A 17,194-nucleotide genomic window follows, 5' to 3' on the forward strand; every position below is an offset into this window, starting at 1 on the left:
GTTCCCTGAATTTCCCAGTTTCTCAGCTTTGCTGCTCCTTTCTACATCCCGCAATAAATATTGTACAATTTGGTGAAGGAATATTCCAAAGCTTTTAAAGCAAAATAAACTGGTTTATCATTCTTCTAGCACAGAAAAAGGAAAGCTCTTTCACATTTTGCTGAAAGCACTCGGACTAATATTTTGATGCTAAAAACAGTGATTTTTTGTCTAGTAAGTTAGCAAGTTATGGATGCAGCAGCTGATGCTCACATGTGACACATTATTGCCCAGCTTGGTCAGAAGTGATAACCTCTGATTTTAAGTTTCAGTAGCCTCTTAATTAAAACTCATTGAACGATACCAATTTGTTATTGAATTATTGTCATTAGAAACGGATTGGCGTGTTCAGTAACAAATGAGCGGAGCTTCACAGAGCAGCTATGAGTACTCTGTAGATGATCCAAAAAGCACTTGGAGCTGGAGACGTTTGCTTTCGTGCTAAAGTGATAAATACAAAGAGGAAAGTCAAACTGTATCCGAGAGAAACAAAAAGGCATCTTGAACACAATACAAAGCAGGTACCAGTCTGTCCCAAATCCACTCCAGCCTGTCCCAAATCCACTCCAGCCTGTCCCAAATCCACTCGCGTCCGCTCACGCACCTCCAGGCACAAACCGCTTCCAATTTCGCGTCTCCTGGAGGCTGCAGGGGTGTTACCTCCCCATGGGGCCAGTCCCTGGAGGGGGGATGCTCACAAAGAACCCACCGTCAGTGACCCCAGGAATGCAGCATCCTCACCTCCTGACCAGCAAACACGGGGGTGGAGATTCTGCATTGAAAAAGGAATAAAGAAAGAAAAACCCCACGTGAGACTGGAAAACAACACATGAAAACAGAATATAATATATAATGCAATAATATGTGTATTATTGTATTGATTATTGTATTATATTAGGGTTATAATAACAACCTATTACAGATTCTGTGTGGGTTTGTATATATATAGCAATAACTATCACATATGTATTATTGCATAAGGAAGAAGGCAGAACTGGCAACCGGCACAAAAATCAGAAAATCTAATTTAGCAGCAACTCTTTTGCCATCAAAGCTGCATGGCAGGATTACTCCAGTAAACTGTCAAACACAGGAGTGACATAGAGATAAAAGCGGTTTTTAGGTTGTGCGTTATTGAATGTTTTTTCCAACAGCTCCTGAAGCAGCAAAGAGATGTCGAGAGCTGAACAGGGGAGGCGAGAGGGGATTTTCTCCCCACTAATACACTGCACACAGTGATACTGACATTCATAAATGTAAGAGGCTGTATTTTATGACAAGCCTACCGCAACACCTGACTACGCTCTGGGCTTCAAAAACGCCTGACACTTAAAATTTCCCTTTTAATTTTGCCTACAAACCACCTTGGAAGGTCTCTGATTATATTAATGTCTCTCATCTATCACTTAAACATGAAGCCAGTTTCTATCATCTCTGTGATCAGGGAGTAAATGATCCTGACAAAATAACTTTATTTTTGATGGCTTTCTAATCATTTTGTCATCACTGAGTTCTGGTTTTGGCGACAACTCTGTGATGATTTACAAGTTATTGTTCTGGTTAGTGCACATTATCTTAAGCAGCAACCAATATAATTTAATATCTATGGTGGTGTGTATGCGTACTCACGTATCATTTTAGGTAGATGTATGCATTTTATGAATTAATGCTACCTGCTAAAAATGAACCTGTTCCTTAAGAAACTAATTCCTTTGGGAAAACCTGTTTTCCCAGCCCTGGCCCTGGGGAAGGAAACAATGCACAGGACGCACACGATGCTTTCCAGCCTAATGTGCATCCTGCACATTTCAAGCCCATAACACACTAAAATCAAATTATTACTAATAATGCAAATGCCTAAAGGGTTGTGAAAATAGCAGTTTCTCTAACGTAAACCTTGGGTTAAAGTGAGCTCTCCCCCTCTTCACCAAGCATCTTTTTTTGTCCTCTAAGATGTCGGTTCCCGCCCAACCAGCTTCTCCCGAGCCAGGGAATCCTGTCCCTGAGCTCATCCTCATCTTTCCCACAAAGCAGTTTGATTTTTCACTCACATCTCCCGATTTACTCCTTGTCCCCTTTCAGACCAGGTGTGCTCCGCTCAATGACCTCTGAATTTAAACAATCACCTATCTCACCTAATGCAAACCAGAGAGGTAACTCATTTTAAAAGCCTGCTCCTTCCACAGCGCCCTCCAAAGCAGAGGGGCTTCAGATAGAAAAACAATTGTTGCTGTAACTGTTTTTAAGTGTCGCCGCTGAAGTTTCTAGATCTTCCTCTTTTTTTCCTTTTCAGTCCCAAAAAAAGAGAAATATGCTCTTGTGACCCTAATGCAAATTTCTTATGCGATGCTTTTACCAGGGAGACTAATGTAGATGCTCATACAGTTTCACTGCTTGTCAGAAAGCCAAGATTAATTATTGTTCTGAAGCAACCGCACACAAGAATCCCGTCTGCATTGATATTCCGATGGCTGCAGCACTTCGGTGGGAAGACACTGACAGATTTTTCTGGATATTCTCTGTTTAATGGCTTAAGTAGCAGCAAACACTAAGAATTATATAGATTTATAACTTATTTTGCTACAGAGCAGAAGGTGATGGGTAAGTCAGCCCTGAGAAACCAGTAATGTTCCTCTAGTGTCTGCACAGCGGGAAGAGCTACTGCTGTGAATGGCTGACAGCTTACGAAGAATAAATCTCGCACCTGGAAGAGGAATGTAAACGCTATTACCTTGTCATGCAAACCATTTTCAACATTTTCTGTCAACGGTGTCAATTCTAATCACATCTTAGAATTGGAGGGACAGCTAAGAGTAAAATGTTGGCCTTGTTCTCATTAAAAAAACATCAAATCTCTTGGAGATGGAAGATGGAAGATGATGGAAGACGGAACAAGATGGAAGACGGAGGAAGATGGAAGATGGAGGAAGATGGAAAATGGGAGCTGATGGAGTTGATGGAGATGATGGAGATCGAAGAACCACATCCTGTGCCACATCTGCAGACCTAGGTTTGGTGTTTATCAGTATCAATGACAGGCAGGCACAAGACAACCTTCCCCGGGGAAGCAGAGCGGGTGTCTTGGCTGCATCTGCACCAGCGTCTGAGGGACGACTTGCTGCTCTGCCATCCCAGCACTGTGCTGGGGACACATCGGCACCACCAGCAGCCTGGGGGTGTGATTTTGGCCCAAGGGAGTAGCTGGGACACACATTAGAGATTCAGCCCTTGTCACCTTCCCTGCCTTGGAGGGTTCGCCCAGCGCGAGCAGAAGGTATGACCAGGAAAATTAATTAGCACATTGGGCTGAAAAAAAAATAATTACTTGCTACAGTTGGGGGATAAAAATGGAAGAAAAAACAATCCCCTGTGATTTTCAATAAATTCGAACACTCACAGTCCATGGTGTCACCCAACTGCTTTTCAACACACCCGAGGACAAGGGTTATCCAGTGAGATGGCAATTCCCCCACTGGGCATCTTCAGCTCTCCTGGACCTTCCACCTAAATGTGAACGTTGAGACCAAGACCCTGCGGTGAGGCTGCAGGAATCTCTGGTCCCGTCCCCAAATTCCCCATCACTCACCAAGCTGGGCCGTCGTGGGCACATCCCAGGTGAGGGGACACGGGGGGACGTCACCACGGGCTGGCCCACCAGGGACCGCATGAGGTTGTGCAGCAAAAATGGACCTGCTGATGGAACAACAGTAACTTTTTCCATAAATCTTCTGAAATTAGGAGTTTTTTACCCTACTAAACAGATGTCTTCATGAAAAAAGGAAGGAAAAAAGTAAGAACTTTGCTTCCCTATCCATGAAAAGATAATCTTTTTATTGCAGGCTGGTATAACTTCGAGGTTTCTATCAAAAACTTCTCTAAGGGAGATGAGTATCACATTAAACCAGCCATACAGTCCCAGAACTCCCATATTTTCAAATAACCCTGAAGGTCAGAAGCTTAAACAATTATCTTACACTCTTTTATGAACCTCTATATCAAATGGGAATCATCTATTCAGAGTAAGTCCAGCTTCAAAAGGCAAAATTTCAGCAGGAAAGTTCTAGTAATAGGAACTTTGAGAGCAAGGGTGAGGTTTTATTGCAGATAGCAATACCAGAGTTACCTTTGATTTTTTTAATGTGAATCCTGCTATAGTTTCATGTTCACCACAAAATACATGTATTAGAAATACAATTTCTAGTTGCGCTAGTTTAAATACAGCTCAGTTTCAACCTCATTTGTAATTAGCTGTGCTAGACAGAATCCATCCATCTTTGCATATACCACAAACCTTTAGAGACAAGAGAGGATGCACAAGACTAAAGCATAGTGGGGGTTCTTCTCTGAGAAGGACTTCAGTACAATGAGTAGCTGATTTGCCTGTTCAAAGATCATCCAAAATAACCAGTATTTAAAAGATTGAGAAGTTACCATCTTTTATTATGCATTATGTCAAGCAATGCAAAAGTAAACCCTTGTTTAAAAAAGAAAAAGGACAACATTTTTCCGGTTGGTTTATTCTTAATGCAAAAGCAATTTTTCCAATTACACCAAGAAGCTCCTTCCTGCTGATTTCACTCCCCTGGAACAGCTGCAGAGCTCAGAAGTTTTCTGCCAAAAGTTCTATTCTTTAAGATTTAACTTGTGTTGACTCACAGCTCCGGCTCTGTTGACATAACATGAATACAACAATCCTCTTATTTTCTCCTCTAATAGGAGCAGGAAAATTCCACCTCTGCTTGTGTAGTCTGCCATGCGAGGGATTCAAATCACAGCTTTGTGGTTTGTAAGGAGTAATTGGAAAGACGATCATTCCTGTTGTTATCTCGTAATTACTACACACTCCTTGTTGTAAAGGTTCCTGATGAAATACCAGGGCAAAAGCATTACATTTAGATCACCCTAAAGAATGGGAGAGCAACGAGGTTTCCTTACAAGCACGGGAGCATCCTTTTGTAGCCAAAGATGCACAGTTTACCCATTTATTTCTTACAATATCTGATTTTCCAACATAACAAAAGTATCCGCATGCATCATCATCACAACAAAGAGAAAAAGAAGCGGGGTGGCAATGTCTTGGCTGGCCAGGCGGGAGCAGCAGTCTAGGCATGAAAACAGCAAACTAGACACAAATTAACTTATGCTTGCAGAAAAAGGAAAAGAATTGCCCCGTGCAGATCTGCCACAGTTAGACTGCCCCTAATTTCCAGTTATTGCCATGTTTTGCTGAAGATTACAGGACAGAGTCTGGGGCTCTATTTTCTGCTGGGCTTGGTTTGGTTTTGGTTTGTTTTTTCCAGCCGAAACTCTGTCCCATTAAGCCTGACATGAGCAAATTCAGAGCATCCCCAAGTGCCACAGTGGTGAGAGGAGGGAGTAAGTGGTGTCTCTGACGTGCGGTCCTTATTTTTTTGACATATAACTCAGATTTAAGTAGAACAGACAGTACACAAGTGACAAAGTAGTTATGCATTTAGGCACTATGATCCTAACTTCACTCAGCTGAATTTCTCTGAAAAAGACTTTCCTGAAGGGGTTTACCTCTATTAATTAACAATACATAGCTAAGAAGCTGAATTTGTCCAAGCAGGAGTACTAGGAGTACTTTTCCTCATGCTTCCAATTCTCTGCCCTACACCAGCTCCTTAAGCAGGGCAGCTTTACTAGTCAGTTCAAACATGACCCTGCAGGTAAGACTACTTTAGGTTGGAAGAGACCCTTATCAAGTCCACCCATAACTCACCCCTGTCCCTGCCCCATGTCCTGAGAACCTCATCCCCGTCTGTCCAACCCTCCAGGGCTGGTGACTCCAGCACTGCCCTGGGCAGCCTGTTCCAATGCCCCACAGCCCTTTGGGGAAGAAATTGTTCCCAGATCCAACCTCAACCTCCCCTGGGCAACTTGAGGCCGTTTCCTCTGCTCCTGGCGCTTGTTCCTGGGGAGCAGAGCCCGACCCCCCTGGCTCCAAGCTCCTTTCAGGCAGTTCAGAGATCAGAAGGTCTCCCCTCAGCTCCTGTTCTCCAGCAGAACCCCCCAGGTCCCTCAGCCGCTCCCATCACACTTGTGCTCCAGCCCCTCACCAGCTCCGTTCCCTTCTCTCCACTCGCTCCAGCACCTCAAGGCCTTTCTTGGCATGAGATACCCAAAACTGAAATCATGGTTGTGGTCCATTTACTAAGCACCCATTGCTAAAGCCACCCCAGCAGTGGTTGGGGACAGAGCAGAAGGGGTGTCCCCAGCAGAGACAAAGTGGGGTTTGTCCCTAGGGTCCCACCCAAACCCCCAACCCAATGTTGTGGGGAGAGATGAGGCACCTGCAGCATCCCAGAGATGCTGCTGTATGGTGAAGAGACCAGCCAGGGCTGGTCAGTGCTGGCAGCAGCCTCTGATGTCCCCAGTTTCAGAGTCAGCAGAGTCTCTGCTGCCACCACTCAACACATCTTGCTTCCCCAGGAACCAGGATTTTCATCTCCATTTACCAACACCTGCTCAAAGACACACAGCTAAGCCAGTATCCCAGAAGCACATCTTGTTTATATACATTATTTTTTTCAAAGAGCTTCAGAATTGAATTTTGCTTTTGATCCGAAGCCAGGCAGACACGGTCCCGGGGGATTCAGCAGCTTTCACAGCAACTCGCTCTGCGCAAGGCAGGGGGGAATTGGTTTTTAGCCCTGGTGCAGGGTCCACGCTCACTGACAACGGCTCATACAGATGCAGAGCTCCGCTTGTAAGGATTATATTCTGGGGATTTGCCTGCATTTTTGTTTACTCTTCCTTCAGAAATTCAAAAAGCCATTTGAAATTTTAAGACAATCCACTATTAGCTGCTATTACATTTTTTTCTATCATCAGATAGAAAATATCGCTAGATTATGTGTATTTCTATGGGCTTTGGTTTTCTTTTGGTTGGTGTTTTCCAGGATGAGTTTCTCGTGGTGTTCCCAGTCCAGTGTAGTATCTCACATGTTGGGGTGCACTGTGGGTGCCCCTTGCACCAGCCCACAGCTCTCACCCCTTCCACTGCTGGAGCAAACCCTCCCCATCCCTTGGTCACCCCCAAATCCACACCTGCCTTTCAGCCCCCCTGTCTGCTAAATGCAAATTCTCACCTCACACAGGTTTTCAGGTATATGAACGTTAATATAGTGTAAGCTCACTATAATTCGATTTATCTTTCTGTAGGGAGCGGTGCCCCCTCCTCCCAACCTGCAGCCCCTGTGCCCTGATGCACAAGAGGCAGGATGGACACAAGGATATTTGGCTAATTAACCCCCCCACCCAAGCACACACTTGATTTTTGCCAGGGACACGGGTTCCCATCACACACACTTTACATGCTTGAAAGCAAACGCATGGCAGTGCCCAAAGCCACTGCAATTTAAATATTCCTCCGTTATGAATGTATACTTTCATGCCAACAGCACCCTATGCCATCCCAGAGATTATTTTTGGTAACAGACAGCTCGGCTTTTAATCACCAAGATCTGCAGCCGTTAAATCTCTTAACACTGGCACTTATTTTACATTACTTACCTAGGGAAATGTCTTCTCTGACCGATGTAACACCTGCGGTCTTATCAGATGGCCCTGGAATGAAGGGAAAAAATATCGCTTAAATGGTGAAGTAACAAACTGTAATCAATGTTGATTATTTACTGAGATATTGTATTTTTCAAATGTATTAATAATTAAAAAAATATGTACATCACAATCATAAAAACAGCAAAAAACAAAATAACAGATTTCAAAAACGTACAGAATGGTTGCGATCAGCAATGTTATGGTGACTATAGTAGCTAAATGATATTTCATTATTTTGCCCGGTCCCTGAAGCAGGCTCTGCGTTTTCAGCCCAAACCACATAAAGATTTGACAACCCCTCTCTCCCATGGCAGACACGGAACATTCCATCCGTGCACAGGTGCTGCTGTGTGTGTGTTTGGTCTTTGTTTTAACCTCAGTCATTCCCTCTGTACTTCCACAACTCAAAAAGAACAGGAACCATATGATGGTCTGGGGTTTTCCCCTTCAATTTCAAAATTACTTCTAAATTGTGACCTTGAATACCAAGCTTTTGCCTAAAGCAAAGTTTTATTGCCATGTTATCAACTCCAGAAAATAAAACTTTCACATTATAAAAGAAACAGACCTTTAATTAACTGTAATGATAGTTCTGGGTACCATTATCACACATTTTAGCTCCAATAAAAAGCTTTTAAGAGAGTTGACAGCAAGTTCAGCCCATATTTCTCCCTCTTCCCAGTGCCCAGACTTGAAGAAGGAGCCAAACTCACAGCAAAAGGAAGACTGGGAAACATCTCAGATGCTTCAGCACTTTGAAGAATGTCAAATTATTTATTTTAATTATAACCAACAGCATCACAGGCTGCTGGGTACCACCCACCTGTACCCACCTCCATTGCTATTCCGGGCACCGTGCGGTAGATGTGTGAGCTCCTGGCCTTCAAGACAGAAAATAACATCAAAATAAACATTTGCCCCAAATAATAAAGCATTTTCTGAATTTTTTCTTCTGTCCTCAAGATGGTTAGTATGCAAATTATAATTTGTGTCAACATTTTTGCAGGCTGCAATTACATGGCACAAAATGTATTTACATGCGGTACAGAACCAAAGCATTGGGACTGAAATTGAAGATCGGTCTCACATTTAATGGGATACAGTAAATTTAGTGAATAAAAAGGACTAATAAGGCATCACAACAGCAACATTTAGCACATAAAAATGTGTATGCTATGGAAATGGGAACTGCTAAGAAAGGCTCTGTTAATGAAAAAGTACTTGTTCACAAGTGAGCCTGTAGAACAACACTGGCCAGAGGAAACACCAACATGAAAGCTATTCAGCTTTGTGTCTCATTATCTGCACTTAGGATATTCCAGGAACCCTTGCAGACACAAGGGAACCAAACCCTCAATGTGGAAGCCACATCACCTGCAAAGTTGTGAACTGGACCTCATCTGGAGGACACATCATCCACAGGGTTCTGAACCGGACCTCATCTGGAGGACACATCATCCACAGGGTTCTGAACCGGACCTCATCTGGAGGACACATCATCCACAGGGTTCTGAACTGGACCTGATTTGGAGGACACATCATCCACAGGGTTCTGAACTGGATCTCATTTGGAGGACACATCGTCCACAGGGTTCTGAACTGGACCTCATCTGGAGGACACATCATCCACAGAATTATCCTTGGCAGCTGATCAGGACCTCCCAGATTTGGGGTTCCTGCCTGGTGGCACCCACGTGTTCTGCAGCACACCTCTGAGGATGGCATTTTGTTAAGGCCATTTTTCCATACATTGGTACTATTACATCATTTAAAACACAAATGTTTAATGGCCAAACACACTAAATCTAATTTTGGTTCAAACTAATTTCTTCAGTTAGTTTGGCCCGTAGGTGAGCAGTCTTCACTAAGAAATAATGTAAAAAGACCAAGGGAGAGGGAAGAAAATCAAAAGGTCTGGTTTTCCCTGTCCCACGTTTTCCTGACTCCTCCATCACATGTTCATGAGATTCTTGTGGCTCACTCAGATTTTCACCAAGATATCGAGATTTCCGAGATAGAGCCAAATCTTTCAGTGAGTGTATTCTGGCTGAGATTGCTTCAACTTTTTCCTAAAAGTTGCTACAGAAGCCACGTTGGCTTCAAGAAGCAGATCTTGTCCTTATATCCCCATTTTCTGTGATTTTGCTGTTTCAGATAGAAGGAAACTTGCCCTTGCGGCTCATAATTAAAGCCACAAAGCAAGAAACCAATACTTGCTCTTACTCACGCTAGAGATTCCCTACACTCCGGTAATTTGATTTTAAATTAAAAGAAACTATGGTTTAGAATATTGATGTATTTCACAAATTTATTTGGTTTTCCCAAGTTGGTCTATGCCAAATAACAATTATTATGTAATTTTCCAATCAACTGGTCAAATAATCCACACAATAACTCCAGGCAGGCAGTCACTGGAGGGATTTTACCCTATGTTGCTCCCCAGATGTTACAGCCCCACGTTGCACCTTTCACGGCGGGGCAGGACAGAGGTGACATTACCCTTTCGGAGCTGATCTCTCGGTTATTGCAGCCATCAGAGTAAGGAATATCAGCAGCAATTTATTTTCTTAATCTACATCAGAACCCTCCAAAACAGAAAGAATGAAATTAGATTCTTAGCACTCCAAGATTGCTCCAGTGTCAATAAGGAGAAAACCCCTGCTACTCTTGAAATTAATGTTTTCATTCTCCAGCAACCCCGGTACCTCAGTCGGGGAAAATAACAGCGGTATTAATATAAAATACACTACTTGACCAGAAGAAAAGCATTTCAATATTATGAAGAAAATTCTCTCAAAGGGCACACTGTGATAAAATATATCTGGATAAAAATGAATTGTACTTTAATATGTTAACCAGAAACAGAAAAATCAATAACAGCAATTTAAGTTAGCAACCAAGAGAAAAACACATGGTTGAGTGAATGTTCAGAATGCTCCACTTGCTGCTCAGGGTGCTTCACTAGGTATTTTTATGTGCTTGGTTTGAATAGATTCAGAATTTCAAATGGACAGTAAGAATCCCCAGATTTGATCGACTTTGCTTAGCCCATGGCCACTCAACATTTCGAACGGTAAACAACATACCAGACTAGAAGCTTTTTCTTTTTCTTGTCGTTCTTTAATTTGATGCCACCTCATTTCACCACTTTTCAGAATTGGATGTATTAGGATATTGTGTTTTGCGGTTTTGGTGTTTTTTTAAAAACAAGTTTAAAAGTTTTAAAATATTTTTGATTTAAATTCAGAATGTCAGCAAAGGCCCTGTACTCTTGTTGCTTGAGTACACTTAAATACTACCAGCACAACATGATCGAAATTTTCCTTCAGCTCTTGAACCCAGACCATAATTAGCATGTTCCATCAGAAAATAGCTATAGCTTTTTCTTGATATCAATCACATCATCATTTTTTAAACAAGGAGCATTGCATGAAGTCAATTCTCCAAAGAGGCCAACAGGAACATAAAGATGATGTGATTTTTTAATAGGCTAGGCTGGGAAGAACTAATTCCTTTGTGACAGGAAGTTCCCAACCCTTGCAGAATATAAAGAAGGTATTTAGATGATGAAATAGCATCAGTGCTGGCTGATACAGAGACTGTCCCTCAGCAGTCCGAATTAAAGCCCTGCCAGCCAGAGCAACCAGCCCTGACTGCAGAGCAAGCCCAGAACCTGGAGAAATAACATGAAAGGTGGAGCTGATTTTCTTGTAAATGTTAATAAAACCAGGGCTCAAAGGGGAGCTTACTCACCGGGAACAATTATGTCGAGGTGTTTGATTCCACAAAAAGGCACAGCGGCACTTGCAAAGGCCAGATCAACAACACAGAACAACTAAGACCACATTACCTGTGACAAATCCCAATACTTGCATTTCAAGGCATGAGTGGCAAGGCCATTCCTTCCATCGGTGCTTTTGGAGAAAAGCATTTACTTCAACTGAGGAAAGCTGTAAGATAATAGAAAATGCTGTGGGAGTGTATACTACTGTATTCAAAGATGCCTTCAGTGAACCTTCTTGGCAATTATGAAACAATGTGCGTAAGTTGGACACTTGCCTCAGTATTGCCCATCTCAGGAAAAATTGCGTAATCAGCTACTAAGACTAGATTTTAAAAAATATCTTTGCTTGGCTTTTAAAGGAGAAATCTGTCCAGAAGAGAACACTGATAGAAATTCCCTGAAATCACTTTACCTTCTTTTAGGAGAAAAACAGATTCCAGACCTCTGCTGTTTGGTCACCAAGTGACAGCTCTGGGATGTCAACATGGGCCATTGCTGCCCACAGCCTGGCGCTTTCCTCCTCTTCACCGTGTAATCTTCTCGCAGAAGGGATCACGAGTATCCTCAATAATTTCTTTAATTCACTCTGTGACTTACTAATGTTACTGACAATTATACTTGTCCTGTTGACCTCACGTGCATGGAGCAGCAAGATACATTCTGCACGTAAATTGCCTTTCAGTTCTCTAAGGTAAAATCATTACAAAGAGACCCCAGATAACCTGACCACAAACCACAGACGCCTCCAAGTACCTGACCAACCCCACCACGGCCAACGTTCAGCATTTGGCACCACGGCAGCAGTTCCATGGCCAACAGTGTTCCCCAGCAGTACAGGGCCAGCCACACAATCCCAGTCCCTTGCTCACACCTCCTGACTCCCTCAATCACAGTCATCTACGTTTTAGCAACTTCATTTAATTGCTGTTTTCTCTCCAGATACTTTTTCCCCCAGAGATTCAGGTGAAACTACTGATCAGAAGTACTGTTAATTCAACTCAAATTCTTCTCGATTTCTTACCTTCCTTCCTGAGTAAATCTGTCCAGATGAGTGACGCATCTTTCCCAACTGTCTTTATGGGAGGAACAATAAAAATTACCAGGTGTCAGCAGACATGTACTCCGTAGTACTTCACCTGCATTTCTACAGTTTTACATAGCTTATTAGGAAAGAAAAGTATCCAAAGCTGACTCAGTAGTCCCTGGTGGTACTAGAGAACTTAAAAAGTCTACAGGAAATAAAAAGTGATTTTGCATGCTTAATGCATGTTCAACGTGTTCTGAGGACAGTGATGTCTTACACTTGTATGTACAGACAACCATTAAAAGAATCAAGATATTATGGCCATACAGAATTCAGTAATGTATAAAATGAGGATTATTATTAGAATGACAGCAGATGGAAAAGTGGCTGAGCCCAACCACTGCAACCTCCCACGTTCCCCTCACAATTTGAGGACAATAACCTTGGTCAAGTGCCAGCCTGCAAGCACCATACTCCCCTCTATCAGCTTTTCTGTGGGCATCTTATTTAAATAACTCTTTGAAATATTTTAAAGTAATAGGTAAATCCCATTTACAAAGTAACACAGACCCCAGATCTCATCTGCCTTTCACCACAGTGCTACTTACCAAAGCTTTCTGTTGCGCACGTCTTGACACTATCTGTAGACCTATGAATCAAGTATAATTAGCTTTTATTCTAAAAAGAAACAGGTGCTTTCCAGTTTTTTTACTTCATGGCCTCCCACGCTACAGAATCTGATGTAGAAAACGTTGGATTTATTATGTGCTCAGGAATTATTCCACTATATTAACTACCAATACAAAGTGATCCCATTGGAGACTGTGTTATCATACAAGCACTCCAGCATCCGCACAATGCAATGTATTCTAGGCCCTTAGAGAGGTAAATAATTGATAGAAAAAGATTCATTTTTCATCTTCTCAGCTTTTTAAATCCTTTTAAAATGTACATTAGAGTATTCCTAGGACACCACAGTGCTGGAGGAGGCAAGTTTTGTTCAGGCAACTCGATAATCAGCACTATGGCAAAAAATGTATCACACGCTGGGTATTTTGATGGGTGCTTAGCAACATGGTCAAAGCTAGATTTATTATTATTATTATTATTATTATTATTCCAGAATCATTATTATGTACACTAACAAAGCAGGAAACTGAACATTAGGTACATGTGCCAAATCAGGAAAGTACTTGCAAAGCTCTTTGATGAGGGTAAATCTACTCTCAACCAGGACACAGCATGAGTACCGAGGTACAACACACACCAAAAGCAGGTGCTCTGGTTTGGGGAAATACTGAGGTTCTGAAAGACACTGAAAAACATGCAGATAATTGCAAAAAATCTGAAAATTATAAGATTTTCTTCTCCTGCTTTCCCATTGCCTTTGTCCTGTGATGTTCGAATGTCTAGTTAGTATGTAGTAAGTATTTGAATGAAACAAACAAAACAAATCAAAAGATAGCACAAAATAACAAGCAACAAACCACAAAAACTCCACCAACAGAAGAAGTAAAGAAAAATAAGTTAGAAAGGTAAAAGAAGAGGTGAGAGAAGAGTGAAGGCCACGTGAGAGAGAAACAGAAGGAACTGACTGATCAGGTTTCCTTTGTGGTAGTTTTAGGGGGGAAAAAAATAGTGTTGTATAAAGGATCAACCAGACTATCTGCACTTCTGATCAACCTCCGCTTCAGAGAGACTGCAGAAAAAATCCTGCCATTAGCGATTCACTCTGTGCTCTGTAGGAAACCTAATTACACTCGCTGTTCACAAGCAAGCTCCGTCTCCACCCACCATAACCAACGAGCACTGAATCTCCTCCTTGCACGCAGCATTTTTTCCATAAATTGGTGCATGTGGCATGATTTACACTACACCCACGGTGCCTTCCTGCGGCCCTTTGAAATGCACATAAATCAGCTCAGCTCTCTTGCTTCCACAGTAATAATTTTATTCCTATAAAGTTCATAAAATCTAATTCTGTGAGAAAAAAGTGCACCTACATCACCAAAACGCTGCCTTCTTGAATGATAATTAGCAGCCACGCATTGAAGACCCATCTTGTTTACATCCTAAGACACATCTTGCCGATTAACTTGATCCGATACAGCTTTTTCATCACAGTTTCTCAGGACCCTTTACCCGTTCCAATTTCCATCTTGTTCCTGAGATGTTCCTGCTGCCATGCAGCACATCAAGGCCACCAAAGAGCCCCAGCTCTCCAGCTGAAGGAGGGGTATTGCCTCTGTATCGTTGTTGACACCCCAGGGCTTTGAATTGCTCATGGTCTGACACTCCACCATAACAACACTCCTGATCAAGAGCTACCCAGCTCCCATCCCGGTATTTAAATCCCAACAGGTATTCTCTCCCTCTGCTCCATACTGGGTGTTTCTGAGCAGAATGGATGCAGAAGAGTCAAAGTGCTTCTGACAAGTCCCCAGTCCCTCCAACCTGGTCCTACTAACTGGTTGCAGCTACTCTCTCTTCACACAGCCCTTTCCAAGCTCCCCTGGAGAGAAGGGTGAGGATGTAGATACAGATCATAGAAAAGTAGAATCATTTTGGTTGGAAGAGACCTTCAAGATCAAGTCCAACCATAACCCACCCGTGTCCCTGAGAACCTCATGTCCGTCTGTCCAGCCCTCCAGGGCTGGTGACTCCAGCACTGCCCTGGGCAGCCTGTTCCAATGCCCCACAGCCCTTTGGGGAAGAAATTGTTCCCCAGATCCAACCTCAACCTCCCCTGGCGCAACCTGAGGCCGTTTCCTCTGCTCCTGGCGCTTGTTCCTTGGAAGAAGAGATCAACACGTAAGTAGAGATCAGGACATACATACAGATGAAGACAACAGTTTTTCTTGTTATTCTGCACTTCTCCATCCAGGTAAGTAAAACAACTTATCCCTAAAGCCCCTGAGGATCTTCAGAGGTCTCCAAGAGAGACACGCAGAGCAGTCATAAATGAAGCAAGAGTTGAATACCAAAAAGCTCTGAACTCACTGCTACGTGATTTTTTTATCATTTGTACCTGACACTCAGTTCCCTCGCTTACCTATTCCACGTCTTGTATCAGGAATTATACACGAATGCGCACGGATCTCAGGAATTGTAGTAGCTGCCCGTGTCACTTCTACTCAACACAAAGCTATGTAATTCTTCACTAGAAATGAAAATCAATTAAGGGACAGCAGAGTGTGAGGATTTCTGTGGTTTATTGAAGTTAGAGGTTTTAGTCAGTATGAGCAGAGGTGAAGAATAAATACAACTGGAATTAAATCTCTCAGACTATTAGACAAATGAAATGTCTTTTTCCTCTGGCAGCTTCTCTGGCCTTTCACCAGGTGCTCCCAAACCCCAAGGTGCACCTCGTACACCTGGTGGGACTCCCCATCGCTCAGAAGGGACCTGAAGTACTGGAGAGAGGACGCTGGGTGGTCGGGCTGGTGAGGACCCACTTGTGAGATTCCTAGGACTTCTGAACTCTACCACGAGGTCTAATCACGTGTTTTCAACCCAAATGAGAAACTCGATAATCTCTTTCATTCCTACAATACATCCTTATTGTAAATAAGAAACTGTTCATCAGTCTTCTTTTAAAATCAGATCTACTTCCCTCTGTATTGGAGAAAGAAGATAGATTACTCATAATGGTGTCTTGTATCCTATTACAAAAGACCTGAGAGATGAGAAATGAACAGAGCTCCATGTAGGCAAAGAACACCTGGAGTAGGTTCACTAAGTTAAAAAGAATTATAGAGAGACTTCATGATTTATAAAATGATACGAGTGTAAGGCAAAAGAAGATAGTTAAGCCATGAAATGAAGACGCATCTTGTTAGGATAAATTTAATTTAATTTTTCTGTCTTCTAATGATTTGGAATACCTAAAGAGCCTTTGATCTGGATAACATGTCCCTTCATCTAAGAAAAAAGGATGAGAAGGAAATGTGAAACAGAGCTACAGAGCTTTAAATGCAACGTCTTGGAGCCAAGCACTTGGTGACGAGATCATCTGCCCCATTGGTAACAACCAGTTCAACCAGTGGTACCAGTTACAAGCACAGAGCAAGGTTGGCACTCAATCCCCAGATGTCCTTTTCACTCATCTATCTAGCATGAATATTAATACAATCCAAGGTGAACTCATGGTCTGTCAAAAGCCAGTGGAAAAACTACTGATTTCAGTAACTTCACCACCCTACATTTGTGCTGTGTTTAGAGATTAGGATACTTTCTAGATTTATTTTTTTATTTGCTATAGTTCATCCTTTATTCTACTTTGCTTTGCTTGCAGTTGAAAACAAAGTATTGCCTCTGTTCATTTGTACGAGGTAAAAATACATTTGAATTCCATCTGTGCATGAAGCACAAATAGCAACAGGGTCTGTGCCGAGGGGAAGGCACAAGGCACAAGCAGGACGGTGCTGCTCCCAGTAAGGCACCATTTCATGAGAACAACAATTAAGAGCAACAATTAAAGGAAACAGAATCAAAGCTGCCCCTCAAGAATCTGGCCTGAACAGACTATACATATAAACATACATATATAGTATGGAATGGAAAAAATAGTTGTCTCTCAGCCTAACTAAAAAGAGTTTGCTCAAATTTTTCTCTGTAATGCCTTTAAAGATGGGAAGTGACAACGGAAATGAGAAATCGGGCTGCCCGTGCTCAGACCACAGCGGGATGAGGCTGGAAGGGACCCGTGGAGATCACCTAGTGCAAATCACAGCGTGGCGGTAATATTTTCTGCTGCATCTCAG

At 42.4% G+C, this 17,194-nt stretch overlaps 1 long non-coding RNA gene across 1 annotated transcript; it reads right to left on the reverse strand.

Moving 5' to 3' along the window:
- Positions 1-4,359: 4,359 nt before the first annotated feature.
- LOC135579728 (uncharacterized) lies at positions 4,360-13,384 on the reverse strand. Its single transcript, XR_010473348.1, has 4 exons — positions 12,429-13,384; positions 8,998-11,573; positions 8,447-8,504; positions 4,360-7,629 (listed from the first exon to the last, which is right to left on the reverse strand). It is a non-coding gene; the product is annotated as an uncharacterized LOC135579728 (long non-coding RNA).
- Positions 13,385-17,194: the final 3,810 nt, after the last annotated feature.

This window comes from Columba livia, chromosome 6, assembly GCF_036013475.1.
Source record: "Columba livia isolate bColLiv1 breed racing homer chromosome 6, bColLiv1.pat.W.v2, whole genome shotgun sequence".
Classification (NCBI taxonomy): Eukaryota; Metazoa; Chordata; class Aves; order Columbiformes; family Columbidae; genus Columba; species Columba livia.